The sequence below is a fragment of the Salvia miltiorrhiza genome, chromosome 6 (assembly GCF_028751815.1).
Source record: "Salvia miltiorrhiza cultivar Shanhuang (shh) chromosome 6, IMPLAD_Smil_shh, whole genome shotgun sequence".
NCBI lineage: Eukaryota > Viridiplantae > Streptophyta > Magnoliopsida > Lamiales > Lamiaceae > Salvia > Salvia miltiorrhiza.
This window is the reverse complement of record NC_080392.1, coordinates 40,525,283-40,540,039: the sequence shown is the minus strand read 5'-3', so window position 1 is coordinate 40,540,039 and position 14,757 is coordinate 40,525,283. Positions and strand designations below refer to the sequence as shown.

The window sequence follows — 14,757 nt, the reverse complement described above, 5'->3', positions numbered from 1 at the left end:
AATAAGATTTAGTCATTTTATCATATTCTCTACATTATAGTAATTTTTTTGCAATTTTTTGGTAACTTTTTTATTTTTATTAAAAAATAATTAAAAATAAAAGATGCAAACAAAATTTAAAAAAATAAGTACAATATAGAGAATATAATAAAATAACTAAATCCTATTTTTATTTTAAAAAATAAATTAAATAAATCAAGATTATCCTTATTATATTAGTGTGTGGGTGGCCACAATGTGGCTGCATAGATTTATTGTTGCCTTAAATGTTGCTAAAGCCAATTTTATTTTGCCTTAAATGTTGCTAACATGGCTTTATTGGCTAACCACTGCCTGGAATTTAGGTAATCATTCTATTTCATTTTATGATTTTGTATGTTTCAATTGTAAAATGATGTTTTCTTTTGTGTGAAACCATGGTTCATATTAATGTTACAAAGAGTCTTGTGTGAGACAGTCTCATCCTGAAATAAGTGAATATTTGAATCCATATTTATAATTAAAATACTATATCTCGCGATGAGACAATCCTTATTTCTATATTGTATATTTGTATTCATCCTAATCATTTATATATTAAACTAGTGGGCATTGTTATATTTGAGAATTATTATGGCAACTGTACTATTTAACATAACTTCTTATATCACTCCTATTTAATGAAACTTAGGACTTTTAATCTAGTGCAGTGTTTAATTTTAAAGATAACAAATTATATATTCGTAAATGAGCAAGAAAAGTAGTACCAAACATAATAAGTTGATTTTGTGAAATATTACTTTAGCTTCAAAATAAGTTGATCATTTTGCCAAAAAAAAAAATGATCGTATGTGATTTTTTTGGGATAAATTACACATTTACACTAGTAAATAAAGAAATTTAAATATCGCACGACGGTGAACTTGAGCCCAGAACTTCAGGCCATGGTCATTAACCACGTACCGCTAGACCAACGCACGCACACAGTTGATCGGAATTTTGAGAAATCCAAATATTGTTCAAGGGTTAATTAATTATCAAAAAGACTATGAATTCTGTGTGATACTATCTAAAATCCACGTAAAAGAAATCCATTTTTCAAAATTTAATTGAAATTTTGTAATTACAAAAAATTACTACAAGTTAGTAAGGTCATGTGACTGCTATTATATGATCATATATATATATATGCGATATCAATTAAAGTTCATGCTATAAACAATTACTCTCTCTCTGTCTGTCAAAAGTATTCCACAATTACTATATTTGGCGTTCGCAAAAGGTATTCCACTTTCCTTTTTAAGCCATGGTCCCACCATCCACCTTTATATTTTATCCTTACAAACACTCTTTTTACAAAAAACTCACCTCAAATTCAATATTCAACCACACATCTCATAAAGTGGTGGGACCTTTCTCCACTACATCAACATCATCACACATTTTATTAAACTCCGTGCCCGGCTAAAGTGGAATACTTTTGGCGAACGGAGGGAGTATTAGTTTATTATGATAAGAAAAAAAATGCTATAACTGTTCCTCTAGAAAAAATGCAATAAACTATTTGTAGCAATATGGATGTGTGCAACAATAAAATAGAAAACAAAATGAGGTCACTGCATATTCTCTTTTTGTTTCACATCTATACTTTTTTTTTGTTTGCTTCCTTTTTTTCTTTATTTTTTTTCTTTTTTCTGGTTTGATTTTTGGTAATTCCAAGAAGTCCAAAGTGAAAGATATTCAAACTGGGAGGCACCAACCCCACGTCCACCAGTTTCTTTTTACTGCACTATTTTATTTTAATATTTTCTCTTTTTATTAATTAAAAAAAAAAATCAAGTCTCCATCCACCACAGATAACAGATTAATAGCTAGCGCAAAACTACACACGGATTCACCTCAAAAATCCAACTACTCGCGAGAATCCATAATGATGTGCCAATGCAGCTCGTTGATGGTTGATTTCAAGGAATTATTTTGAACGAACGTACATCTTTTAAGGAAAATTCATTGGTGCTTGAAATGTAGTGCATGATCTCGTTAGCATCGTACCATAATCTCGTTAGGATCATACCATATATCATGGCAAAATTGTAATTAATATATTACTCCCTCCGTCCCATTTCAATAGGCTAACTTCTTTTGGACACAGAGATTAAAAAAATTTACTAATAGAAAAGTGATAGTAAATTAAAGTGGTGTAGTCCACACTAATTAAATATAACTTTTTTACCCAGAAATAAAAATTAGTCTATTGGAATGAGACAGAAGGAGTATTATTTAATAAAAGAAATTGGAAATATAATTGTTAATCTTAGTTAACCATGGGAGCCACTATAGTATATCTGAAAATTGCACGATTTCATAAAAAATGAATCAAAACCTTGAATAACCATAGATTTTTCACTTCGGCATTGGAAATTCGTCGGTGAACGTGGAATAATCATTGGATGTTAATCTACGTCTCGAGTAGATGAACGTAGTATACTTGAAGTCTCAAAACCAATTTCCGATGAGTGAGATATTGTATATCAAAGCTTGGATGTTGTGTAGGAAAATAACACTTGGGAAAGTTATATTGTCCCATATTGGAAAATGAGAGATGTTCTCTCATGTACCATAATAGCAAAACACATAGAGCTAATAACTTGTGGCTTGCTAGTTGGCTTAGATGAAGGCCATGGCCTCGCGCACACACACACACGCGCTGCCGTCGTCAGTCGGTCGATCGGGTACGGGACTTGGATCTTGGTGTTTTTGGACAAAATACTTTTGGACTTGTTGGGCTTATTCTTTTATGCCCAACTGAATTTAGCTTCAGCCCAAAGCCTATCTGTAACAGCCCAAGAGAGCCAGCCCCATGCGTGTGTTGCGTGTAACAACAAGAGCTGTTCGAATTCAGCAACAGCGCAACATAAGAAACGTCTGTAATCAATTCTATTGATTTTGTAACATCTAAATTCCTGTAACATCCTATAACAGCCTTTTGGCTGATTAAATCTCTTCATTGAGCTTTAATTCCCCTCATGATGAACATCCTATAAATAGGCGTCTAGAGCATGGCACTTGACACACACTGAAATTCTGCATTCTTCATACTCTCCCACTTACTCAGTTTTCGATCATATTCAGTTCGCCGGAGCTCGTCGGATTGTGGTGCTACATCCAACGAGACTTCGCCATTTTACCTTTGGGGAAGATTCGTCAACACCGTGAACACTACCAGGGCGATAATCTTCTTGTGGAAAGAGTTCTATCTCGATTTGGCGCCATTTCACGTTTGTCTTATTTATTGTAATCAGTTTTTAGTTTCTACCTTGTTACCTCTAATTCCTTTGTCTTCTTAGTTCAGTTTTAGAAGCTTTGTCTTGTAATTTCTTGAGTTGTAAAAGTTCGAGCGTGTACCCAGTGCTTACAGAACATATTTGGATATGGCAATCTACCTTCTTATAATTCTTGACATAACTATGACAAATATAATCCTTAAAAATTGATGATTGTGTAAATGATTTTATCATTTATCTTAGGGTTAAGGTACAAATTCCCCCCTAAACAAGACACCCCTATAGCGTATCCCTCCCCATTATCGATGTTGGCCCAAATAAACCCCAGAGTCAATAAAAAGGGTACATTTAAACCCCAAGTTAACGGCCGTCTAACGCCGTTAAATTGCTGGGTTTAAATGCACATTTTTTATGGACTCTGGGGGTTATTTGGGCCAAGGTTGAGAATGGGGGTATACTCCTTCACCCTCTCAGCAAAAACCTCCGACACCGCTCCGCACACCGCCCTTCCCTTCTCTTCTCTGCGACGACCTCACTTATGCCAGTGACTTCCCTGTGGTGGATTTCAGCATAGGGAGCTGTGAGAGCGCCAAGAAAGAAGCGAGCGGCGGCGACAGATTATCCGCGCAGAGCATCGCGGCCAGGCAAAGGAGGCGGAAGATCACGGTGAAGATGTAGGAGCTCGGGAAGCTGGTTCCTGGCGAGCAGAGGATAAAATTGAAAATCTGATTTTGAAATTGGTTGTTATTCTTGCTGGGTTGCGTTGAACCTTCTTCGTGGAGTCCGACGTGAGAGGATAGATGATTCGCGTGTTTCTGGTGGTGGGTTTGGATGCTGGAATGTGATTTGTCTCGTCCCACCGCACCGCGTTGGGAGACGGAGTGTCCGTGAACGGAAAACGACCGACGAGGAAGCGTGATGTCTGGAAACGTCACAATCATTCTCTGGCGTGGCATCGAACACGGCGGTGACGAGAATCGGAAGAAGGCGGCGACTGCTGCTTAAAAGGTAGGCTCCACGAGAAAAAAAAAAGTTAACGGCGTTAGCGGCCGTTAACTTGCTGGGTTTAAGTGTACCATTTTTATTGACTCTGGGGGTTTATTTAGGCCAACATCGAGAATGGGGAGGGATACGCTCTAGGGGTGTCTTGTTTAGGGGAGCATTTGTACCTTAACCATTTATCTTATTTTAAACTATTAAAAAAGTTTATAAATAAATTTTATTTCTGTAGATATTACAAAGGTGAGGCTAAAGAGGCGGACGTAAAATTTTCCCTAATCTAAAACTTTTCAGTTCTCTTTTATATTTACCGTTAAAAGAATGAATAATTTTAAAGATCGGATCATATATTAAACAGCCGCTACCTATTGGGGATCAGGTTGGACAACTTCAGGGGACCACGACGGAGTTTAACTCTTTGGTTAAGGAAGCGGTGGATAAAGGAGTAAAATTTCAGAGTTCCTTATCTCTCAAACTTCTTCTGCTGCTGGTAAAAGTATGGACAAGCTTCTTCTTCACGAAATGGGGTGATATGGTGGATGATGATTATGATCCTCAGGAGGAGGACGATAATATCCACCTTTCTCAATGAATATTCTCTCTTGGAATATTCGTGGTATGACGGACACGGCACGTAACTTGCTTCACAATTACTGTCATGTTCATCATCCTATTATTCTAGGCATTATTGAGCCTAAGACTAACTTTCTTCATATTCCGACCTCATTCTGGAACTCTATCAATTTGACTCCTTTCCATCAAAATGATCGCGCCCCTCATGCTTCCAACATCTGGATTCTCATCGCCAACGGGGTTACCTGCTCGTTGATTTGTCCACGGAGCAGATGGTTATTTTTGACATCTGTTTTCTAGCTATTCTTTCAGAGTGGCTATTGTTCACGGAAGTTGTAATTATATCACTCGCAGGATTCTTTGGGATGATATCTCTTCTTGTATGGTCCCTCAAATGGTGATTCTTGGGGACTTTAATGCTGTGCTTGGAGCTCATGAGCGGCGTGGACGCAGGTTTCCCAGCCGTGCTTCCTGTAGAGATTTTCAAGCTTTCATTGATCGTCATACTCTCATTCAAGCTCCCACCTCTGGGCCTTTTTTTACTTGGACGGACAGGCGTAAATTTCCTATGACTACTGAGTCTGTCCTGGACCGCACTCTTTTCTCAGAGGATTTTGCTACGCAATGGCATTCTACTGAGAGCCGGGTTTTGCCTCGTCTTGGCTCTGACCATGCTCCTATTTTGTTTAAATGTTCCACTCCTCCTAATACCTATGGCGCCCGTCCTTTTCGTTTCCTGAACATGTGGAGTTCTCACTCTGATTTTATTCCAATGGTTCAGCGTTCTTGGGCTCCTGTTGTTGACACGAACTGCCCCATGGTGCGTATGATGCACAAGTTGAAACGTTTGAGGAAAGAGCTCAAAATTTGGAATAAATCCACTTTTGGGAACTTCAACACTTCGCTTGAGGAGCTCTATAATAAGCTCTCTTCTCTTCAGGCACATATCGATAATGTTGGCTACTGACGCTCTTTGATCAAGAAGTTGAGCTTGAAGCCTCTATCTCGGTCATGCTCTCTCGGCAAGAGGACCTACTTCGCCAGAAAAGTAGAATTCGATGGCTCCAGGATGGATCGAAATACAAAGTTTTATCATAACATGTTGAGAATGAAGCGCGCTAGCCATACTATCAAGCATCTTGAGATTAACGACGTCCTGGTTGAAGATCATAACACTTTGGCGTCTCATGTGGAAAACTTTTATAAATCTCTTTTTGCGGCGGATATCAATCCTGGGGGCGATCTTTCGTGGATTACTAATTATATCACCAGTAGCCTCACTTTGGATCATAAATCGGCTTTGGTTACTTGTCCGACTGCGACGGAGATCAAAGCGGTGGTCTTTGCTATGGACAAAGATAGCGCTCCCGGCCCGGATGGCTTTGGAGGTACTTTCTATCGTTCCGCTTGGGAATTATTGAGCATGATTTCACTTCCGCCATAAATTCTTCACTCATCATTATCTCCCTTCGGGTCTCAATTCCAATACTCTGAGCCTTCTTCCCAAGAAAGTTAATGCCAAGGTTATCTCTGACTATCGGCCCATCGTTCTTGGCAATTTCTTTTTCAAAGTTATTGCCAAGATTCTGGCGATCCGACTGAATGCTGCTGCTGCCACCATCGTCTCCAACAACCAATTTGGCTTTATTTTGGGACGTTCTATTCATGAGTGCATCACTCTTGCCTCGAAGGGGCGAACTGCATGGAGAGATCTTTACACGGCAAAAACATGGCTCTTAAAGTCGACATTCATAAGGCCTTTGATACGCTTAGATGGGATTTTCTTCTGTTCGTGCTTCAACAGTTTGGCTTCCCCAATATTTTCTGCTCTTGGATCAAAACTATTCTCAGCTCGGCTCGCATCTCTATTCGGTTCAATGGTGCTCTCTATGGCTATTTCGAATGCGGTCGGGGAGTAAGACAAGGAGATCCTTTGTCTCCCATTCTTTTTGCCTTGGCGGAAGATGTTCTTAGCCGTATTTTTCTGGATGCTGGTAATCGGGGTTTAATCGCATGCGTTTCTCGAGATCTTTGAGTTTCCCTTCTCATCTGCTTTACGCTGACGATGTGCTCCTGTTCTGTCAGGCCTCCAAGCGTAATTGCATTATGATAGACTCGATTATTCAGCTCTATGCCACGGTCTCTGGTCAATATTGCAACAAGAATAAGTCTACTCTTTACTTCGGGAAAGGGGTGTCGCCTGGGCGACGTTCTAGGCTCCAACGGATTTTGGACTTCAACATTGGCTCCATGCCTTTCACATACTTGGGAGTGCCTATTTTCTCGGGTCGAGCTTCTTCGCTAAACTTCGACCTATCTTTGATCGGATTCTTGCACATTTCCCTAGGTGGCAAGGTAGTCAACTCTCTATGGCGGGCAGGCTCTGCTTAGTTTCTTCTGTTATCAACAGTGCTGCGGTACATAGTATGCTTGTTTATAAATGGCCGGTGAAACTTCTGCATGATCTTGACAGAGCTTGTAGATCGTTCATCTGGACTGGGAGTACTATGAAGAAACCTTCTTTTTCTGTGAGTTGGATCAGAGCTCGTGCTCTGAAGGAACATGGCGGCATTGGAGTCAAATCTTTCTCTGACATCAATAATAGTTTCATGTTTCGGCTAGGTTGGTATATTCTGAACATGAACAGCTTCGGCTATCGGCTGCTTCGTCAGAAATATCTCACTCAGACCATGGATTGGGCTTCCCAATGGGCGAGTTCGTCGATTTGGACTGGTGTTAGAAGGACGATTCGGGAGATTGTTTCGGATACCTTCTGCACGATTGGCAATGGAGATACGATTTATTTTTGGAGAGATAATTGGCTCGGGTATCGGCTGATCGACAAACTTCATATTCCGGAGTTCATGACACCCTATTTTCTCAGAAGATTTCAGACTTCTACTTTAATAATAAGTGGCACCTCACTTATAGTTTTATACAGTCTTTCCCGCGCATTGCTCTCGACATCATATCTACCCCCATTCCTGGATTGGCGGACGACAGATCCTGGATTCACTCGGGTTTCGGGAACATTACTGCTGCTTCGGCCTTTGCTCACATACGACCTCAGTTCCCTAAGGTCGACTGGGGATCCTGGATTTGGGCCCCTTTTATCCCCGCTCGACGATCTCTCTTTGTCTGGCGCACTATTGTTGGCAAGCTCCCTACCTTTGATATGAATCGCCTCCTTGGTTTTCAGGGGCCTAACCGCTGCCCTTTATGCTCGGCAGCAGAAGAGACGATGGATCACGTTCTGTTGAACTGCTCCTTCTCGGCTTCTATTTGGGCGGATGTCTTTCGTTGGTTTTTGATTGAGCAAACTTTGCCGTTGGACGTGGGCAGCATGATTCGCTTCTCCTATCCCACCAGAAAAACGCAAACAAGTTGGCCAATTTTGAAAGTGGGGTGGTCTCTCTCCTCTGGAGTCTCTATTCTCACCGCAAACACCGTCATACACAACAATTTAGCACCTTCGCGACACCTCATTCTCAAGCAGGTCAGGGTTTTTCTTTGTGAAGCTGCCAACAATTTCGTCCTTGGCACTATGGCCAACTCGGTTACTGATCTTCTCATTCTTAAAAATCTTTCCATCGCTGGACAACCCAGGAAGCCTTTCTCCTTTATTTACGTTGCTTGGCACCTTCCCCCGCCGTCTTGGATTAAAGTTAATACTGATGGCTCGGATCCGGGATGGGAGGATTCATGTGGGGGGGTGTCTTTAGGAATGCCTTCAACGACGTTCTTGGTTGTTATCATTTTTCAGGCGGCCATGGGGTTGCGTTTCGAAGCAGAGCTTTTAGCTATTATTATTGCGATTGAATCTGCACATCGCGCAAAATGGGAGAGAGAGTTTGGTTTGAGTCGGATTCTTCTTACGTGGTTCAGCTTCTTCAGTCGCTATCTGAGACGGTTCCTTGGAGATTCAAGCCTCGGTGGCAGCTTGCTCTCTCCAAACTCCATACTTACACGTGGCGCATTCTCACATTTTTCGCGAAGGCAACAGATCGGCGGATTTCTTGGCTTCTCAAGCTTCGGAGGAGGGTTTTTGGGCCTCATGCCATTGCTGGTTTAAATGATTTTGTCAAGGAGGATGTTTCTATTCCCTAGTTTACTCGTTTCGCTTAATTTTTGGGTTTTTTTTTCTCTTGGTTCTGGATCGGTTGTGAGCCGGGAGGCCTAAGGGTAATGGTTCGGCCGGAATCCTGGAGACCTCCTAACTCAGCTCTGTCAACCTTGGTCCTTGACGAGTACTCTTTTTCCTCAGCTGTTATGAGGTTTTAACGAGGCTCGGCCCTTAGTCTGCAGCTTGTGCTGTTCAAGGGTTTTTGGTTCTCCGTTGTTAAGTTTCTTTTCTTTTAATAAAATCTTATTTCAACAATAAAATATTTGATTTTAAAGATTAACCATACTATAATTAAATCAACACTTAAAAACGCTTCTTTATAGTTAAGAGATGTCAATCCACTAATATCTTTAGGGTGTGTTTGCTTTGAGGTATAAAGAATGGATAAACTATATTTACCACCTTATGCCTTGTTTATTTTGATGTATGAAAAAATTTAGGCAGGTTTGTATAATTTTTCGAACAGCTCTTTATCCCTTGGAAAATAGATAATTTTATACCTAAAAAATGATGGTATAATTTTATATCACCTTATAAAGAGTGGATAAATATATTATCTTTCAAATCAAATAAGACATAAAAAATGTGGTCCTCACTTTAAGTAATAGATTTATACCTAATTATATTATCCCTCAATTTAGAGCGATAAAAATCAAACACACTCTTTAAAGTCGAATGTAGTGATTGCCCAAAACAGTATGCAATCAAGTTCGTATGTCTATATAAATTGAAATTTACCTATAACACATCTACAATTAGCAAATTATAAATTTATCTTCTAAATAAGTGATGACTATTAAAGTTAGGATTAATTATAGTCTATGGCTTGAACTTTAGAGTTATTTATAAAAATATAAAAAATATAATTTGAGATGAAGTCATTTGTAAAATGACCTGAACTTTAAAAAATACTAAAAATGATCTGAACTCCAAAAGTTACAAGTTTTATGCTATTTTTTCTTATATACTATATTTAAAGTTTGGATAATTTTTATAAATGGTTTCAAAATTCAAATTATAAAACACAATTAATCCTTAATTTGAAGCTTATCAATATATGATGAATTGGTGATGAGTGCCAAGTGGGTAGGAATGTCAATTTAGCCCGAAATTTGTGGATCGATCCGAACAACCCAATAAAATTAGAGGTTTAGGATAACCCGATTATGAATCGGGCTAGCCCGTTCGGGCTGGCGGGTTAAAGTAGATCAGCCCATCGAGCTGCCGACAATTTTTTAAAAAAAAAAAAAAAAGTTTGAAATTAAATTTTAGGGTCATGGCTTCCTTCCTTCATTCCAATTGGCTCTCTCAAACTCACGCGACAGACACACCAGAGAATATTAGTCCACGCCGTCCGCCTCTGCATCAGCCGCCGCCCCGGCACCACCACCGGTTACCACCGCCTCAGCTTCACCAACCACCGCCTCTGCCTAAAGCCTAAGGTATATGCAAATTTTGGGTTTCAAGCTCGATTTATATTTTGTTTCAAGCTCGTTTTGCCCTCTTAGAACTAATGAAGAAGTTGGTGCAATCATGAACTTATGGCTGCTGTTGAAAATCAAGCTCTTTTTGTACTGTAATTTCCCATTTGAAGTCCAAATTTTGGTTTTGATTACATTTTGGTCTTCTCCTGCTGGAAAATTTTAGTTAGTTTGTAATGCTAGAGTGAATTGCTTCTTTCATTGGTAATGCATTTCGTCATCGAACAGAGATCTGTTGTATTTCTACTATTGTTTTAAATCAAGAAAACAGAGCCAGCAAAAATAAATAAAAATAAAGCAGCCACCTATTGGAGAGTGACGTTAAACTTAATTAAGGAAATTAAGTAATGATGGTTTGGCTAATGATACAAATGGATCAAAATCTTGACGGTATATATCATATATATGGGTCTGTTCAAGAATATTGGTATATATCTTATCTAAGGGAATGTGAATCCACTTTGTGTTTGTGCACGAGATTAATTATAGGCAGAATTTAACCAGGGGGCTTAGCCCACTGGCCACCGGGTCCTCACTTTAGTGAAGTGACCCGGGTTCGATCCCTCTTGGGAGCGAATTTGGAGATTGGAGATATAAGGTGGATTTTGGTGAATGGAGAGATAAGGTGGTTCTTGGAATGGATGGGGAACTAATTACTAACATTTAACATGACTTTGCCCGATAAAAAAAAATTATAGCCAGAATTTAGCTCATTTCTATATAATAACCTTTTTGCTTTAATCATTGCATAAGTGACGTTCTAAGCTAATGAGAAGTGTGATTAGGTTGTTTGTGGTAGCACTGCACCTTTATAATTTTATTGTTTAAACCTTTTTTGTAGTGACAATGAGATGAGAGCAATGAAGTTCTGGGATTGGTACTTGAAGATAGCAGTTGGGTCAGCGATGGTTGGTGGTTCAATGGAGCTTTTCATGATTAAAACCGGTTTCTGTGTGAGAGCCCTCCTTCTCTATGTATTTGTTACTTTGATTTGTTTCTCGATTATGTTTATTAACCCGTTATAATGAGAACCCATAACTGATATAATGAATTTGAGTGCTATGAGTTTTAGTCTAGTTGGGGAGAAGTTGGAATTATTGTTTTCTTGTCTCTGGTCTAGTGTTGATGATTTGGGTACCTCTGAAATTAGGATAATATAAAAAATGGAAAAAACAAGAAGAAAAAGAGAAATTTCAAGCCCATCCTTTGATTTGATTATGCTTCCAGCTCAAACTTGAACTTGAAATTGCTCAACTGATACACCATTGAAGTTAAGTTTGAAGATTGGATTAAACGATATTGGAATTTAGTGCTTGTTTGGGGATTGGGAGTTTAGTAGCTGTGCTATTGAGTATTGTATTCTAGCTTGAAAGAGAAGTGGAGCGATCACTTGTTTTTGTGAATTCACTTAGGGCTCGTTTGCCCGGGATAAGGCTCGATATGTTTGACTATGTCTCTTATCACAAAATTTATCAATTGAAAAATATTAATACCCTATTATTCCAATATTAATGGTCCCAACACTCGTAGTGACATATCATGAAAACAACCACACAATAAACAAGCATAAAGCGATAAATGAACACACAAGTTAGTTACCAATTAGCTGTAGACACACCTACATCTAGGGGCATTGCATAGGGGAAACTTCCTATGTCTGAAGTTAAGTTAAAAGAGGAATTGCAATGATCAGCGAGTCAAAATCCTAAGTAACTACCGAAAACTCCACCAATGGTGAAAGCTAACAAGCTGATGAAAAACGTAATGATAATGGGGAAAAAAAAAAAAACATTGTCGTTGGCATCGTTGCAGAGTTCTGATAGTTTTTCATTAATGTAAAACATTGTTTCATTAGTTATGAAGAGAAAGAAACTGATCCCTATTATATAAAACATCTAACAACCAGAAATCCTAAACAAGTAAAGTAGGGAACAAGAAAACACAAAGGCATGTCTCTCATTTATTGATGTAGGAACGAACTGGTAACTGTCGGATATTCCCTTTAGCTGCATTCTCAAGTCATCCTTGTGATGTGCCGAATGTGTATCTGCTCCATGCTGATGTGTCTTTTCGCGGAAGCACTTAGTATTACTTGAGCTCATAATGTGATTTGGGCTAACACGTACATATGCACTACGTTCTGCTTGGACGTGAGTACTGACATTCACCACCCAATCCCAACAAAAGAACATACAAAAACTCTACAAGTTCCGGTAACAAAATATTACAATTCAACTATTGGACAATAGAAGAGAGTATCTATCTTTCATAAACATGCAAAATACTTTTGAGAACACTAAGTAAACAAGACTAAGAAACAACAGCTTTCACTTGAGTCTTCGACAACATATATATAGGGTGCACTAGAGAAACCCCCCAAACAGGTTACCAAGCAACCGAACAAATATTTCCTTGCAGGAAATTTTCCAAACAAAATGTTTTGAATACTCCTTACCAAAAAAACATTCCCTTCGCAAAAGGAAAGTTTTCAGCTGTTGCAAAAGGAAACTACGAAGCTCTCGCATATGAGCAGAAAGAGAACTTCCAAAGAGACGTCTACATAAATACAAACTGAGTGTGTCAACTTACACTAACATCAATATTAGGATATTTGCTTAGATGTATTAGATTATGCGAATATATATAAACAGATAAACTATAAACTATGGTAGGATGGTAAAATTATTGTAGTTTAGTCCGATAATAAATTAATACTATATGGTATAACTATCTTCTATTTACGTGTCTTACCTTCTAGGTGGAACACATAATCTTATATATTTGGACAATAAATATAAAACCCTTGCTTTATCAAGGACTTTGATTTTTGCATCAAACAGGATTTTGAATGAGTTATGAATAGCGATCAAGCTCTTAGGATGATGAGTTATGTAAATTTGGAATGGCTACCCCTTTTGGCATAAGGCAGTGAACTTAAGAATTATTTTTTCATTTCATTATTAGGTTAGAAAAACACTGCGTATTGTGAGTTTTTAATTGACCAATGCAAACGCTTTGAGTTGTTTTAGTTGTACATATTTATAGTTGTACCGCTTCCACTTAGTCAACTTGGTATCTAATGCATTTGTGTGAGAGCACTAACTCGTTGTGATCTATTCAATTCATTTTTCTTTGCTGGTTGTAGTCGGTAGAGCCTCTTCTGCTACTGATTATTAGCATATTCATTTATGCTTTTTCGGATTTGAGCAGACGATAAAGTAGCAGTTTTGGAGTCAGAGAAGAGGGCTTGGGAGAGTTCACCTGAAGCTCAGGCCATGAGAGAAGCTCTCAATCCTTGGGGGGATCAAGAGAAGAAAGGAAAGAAAAGTTCCTAGTTGCGTTTTAGAATGGTTTGTTTCATAAAACTTCAGCTCTTTGATATAGATTCGTATGGATCGTTGGACTTCCTTTTGAGTATCATCATATAGTTGGAAGTCACAACATGATTTAGAAATTAGAGGCAAACATATCTAAAGCTAATAACTAATAGTAACTTGGTTTACAGGACTCCGTCTGGTCTGGTTTGCATATCCAATCCGCACTCAGTCAGAGTTACCTTTCCACTAATATCGAGGTTTCAATTCTTGCATCTCTTCTCGCGTTTAATTACAATTCTGAAAAATCATTTTTGCACCTACTATGCACCTATCGACTTACATTGCGTCTACAGAAAATGGGCAGTTTGGAAGATCAGAATATCTTGTTTGCTGATTGCTGTTGATGAAACTTTGATCCCTGCCTTTGTTGCAGTTTTTATTGTTGAATCCAATTGATTGGTTTGAGTTATTGCTGGTACAAGTTTTTTGTGTGTTTTGGAAATAATGTGTAGTTTGTTGGCATTTCCATTCTGTCAATGTAGTGCAGTTTGGAGCATAAAATCTTAATCAAACATCAATTTAACGCTTACCCAAACGTGGCATAATTTGTTGGAATGGATCAAAGAGGCGTTAAAAAGGGCAATGGGTTGAATCGATGGGGCTGGTCCCACCGAATTCAAACGTGGTTCCATTTTTCACAGCCTACAATTTTATTATTAGAGTTGTCAAAATTGGACGAACCTATAGGGGGAAAAAAATATAGGACCAGTCTAAAAAATTAAAGGTTAATTGTAGCTTATAGTATGAATTTTGAAATTATTTATAAAAATGGTCTAGATTTTTTAATAAGTAAAAAATTAATTTGAATTTTGAAGTAATCTGTAAATGATTCAAACGTTAAATAATATAAAAGAAATGGCATTAACTCTAAAGTAATTTATAAAAGGGATTATGGCACAAAAATGCGAACTTTGAATTTTTTTTTTTGCAATTTTCACATG

General features: G+C 38.3%; 1 long non-coding RNA gene across 2 annotated transcripts; it reads left to right on the top strand.

Moving 5' to 3' along the window:
- Positions 1 to 10,371: 10,371 nt before the first annotated feature.
- Positions 10,372 to 14,345, top strand: LOC130989534 (uncharacterized). Of its 2 annotated transcripts, XR_009090674.1 has the most exons (4): positions 10,372 to 10,400; positions 11,281 to 11,392; positions 13,650 to 13,789; positions 13,945 to 14,345. It is a non-coding gene; the product is annotated as an uncharacterized LOC130989534 (long non-coding RNA). The 2 variants fall into 2 exon arrangements; XR_009090673.1 differs by lacking the exon at positions 10,372 to 10,400 and having other exon boundaries at positions 10,782 to 11,392.
- The last annotated feature ends 412 nt before the right edge of the window (positions 14,346 to 14,757 follow it).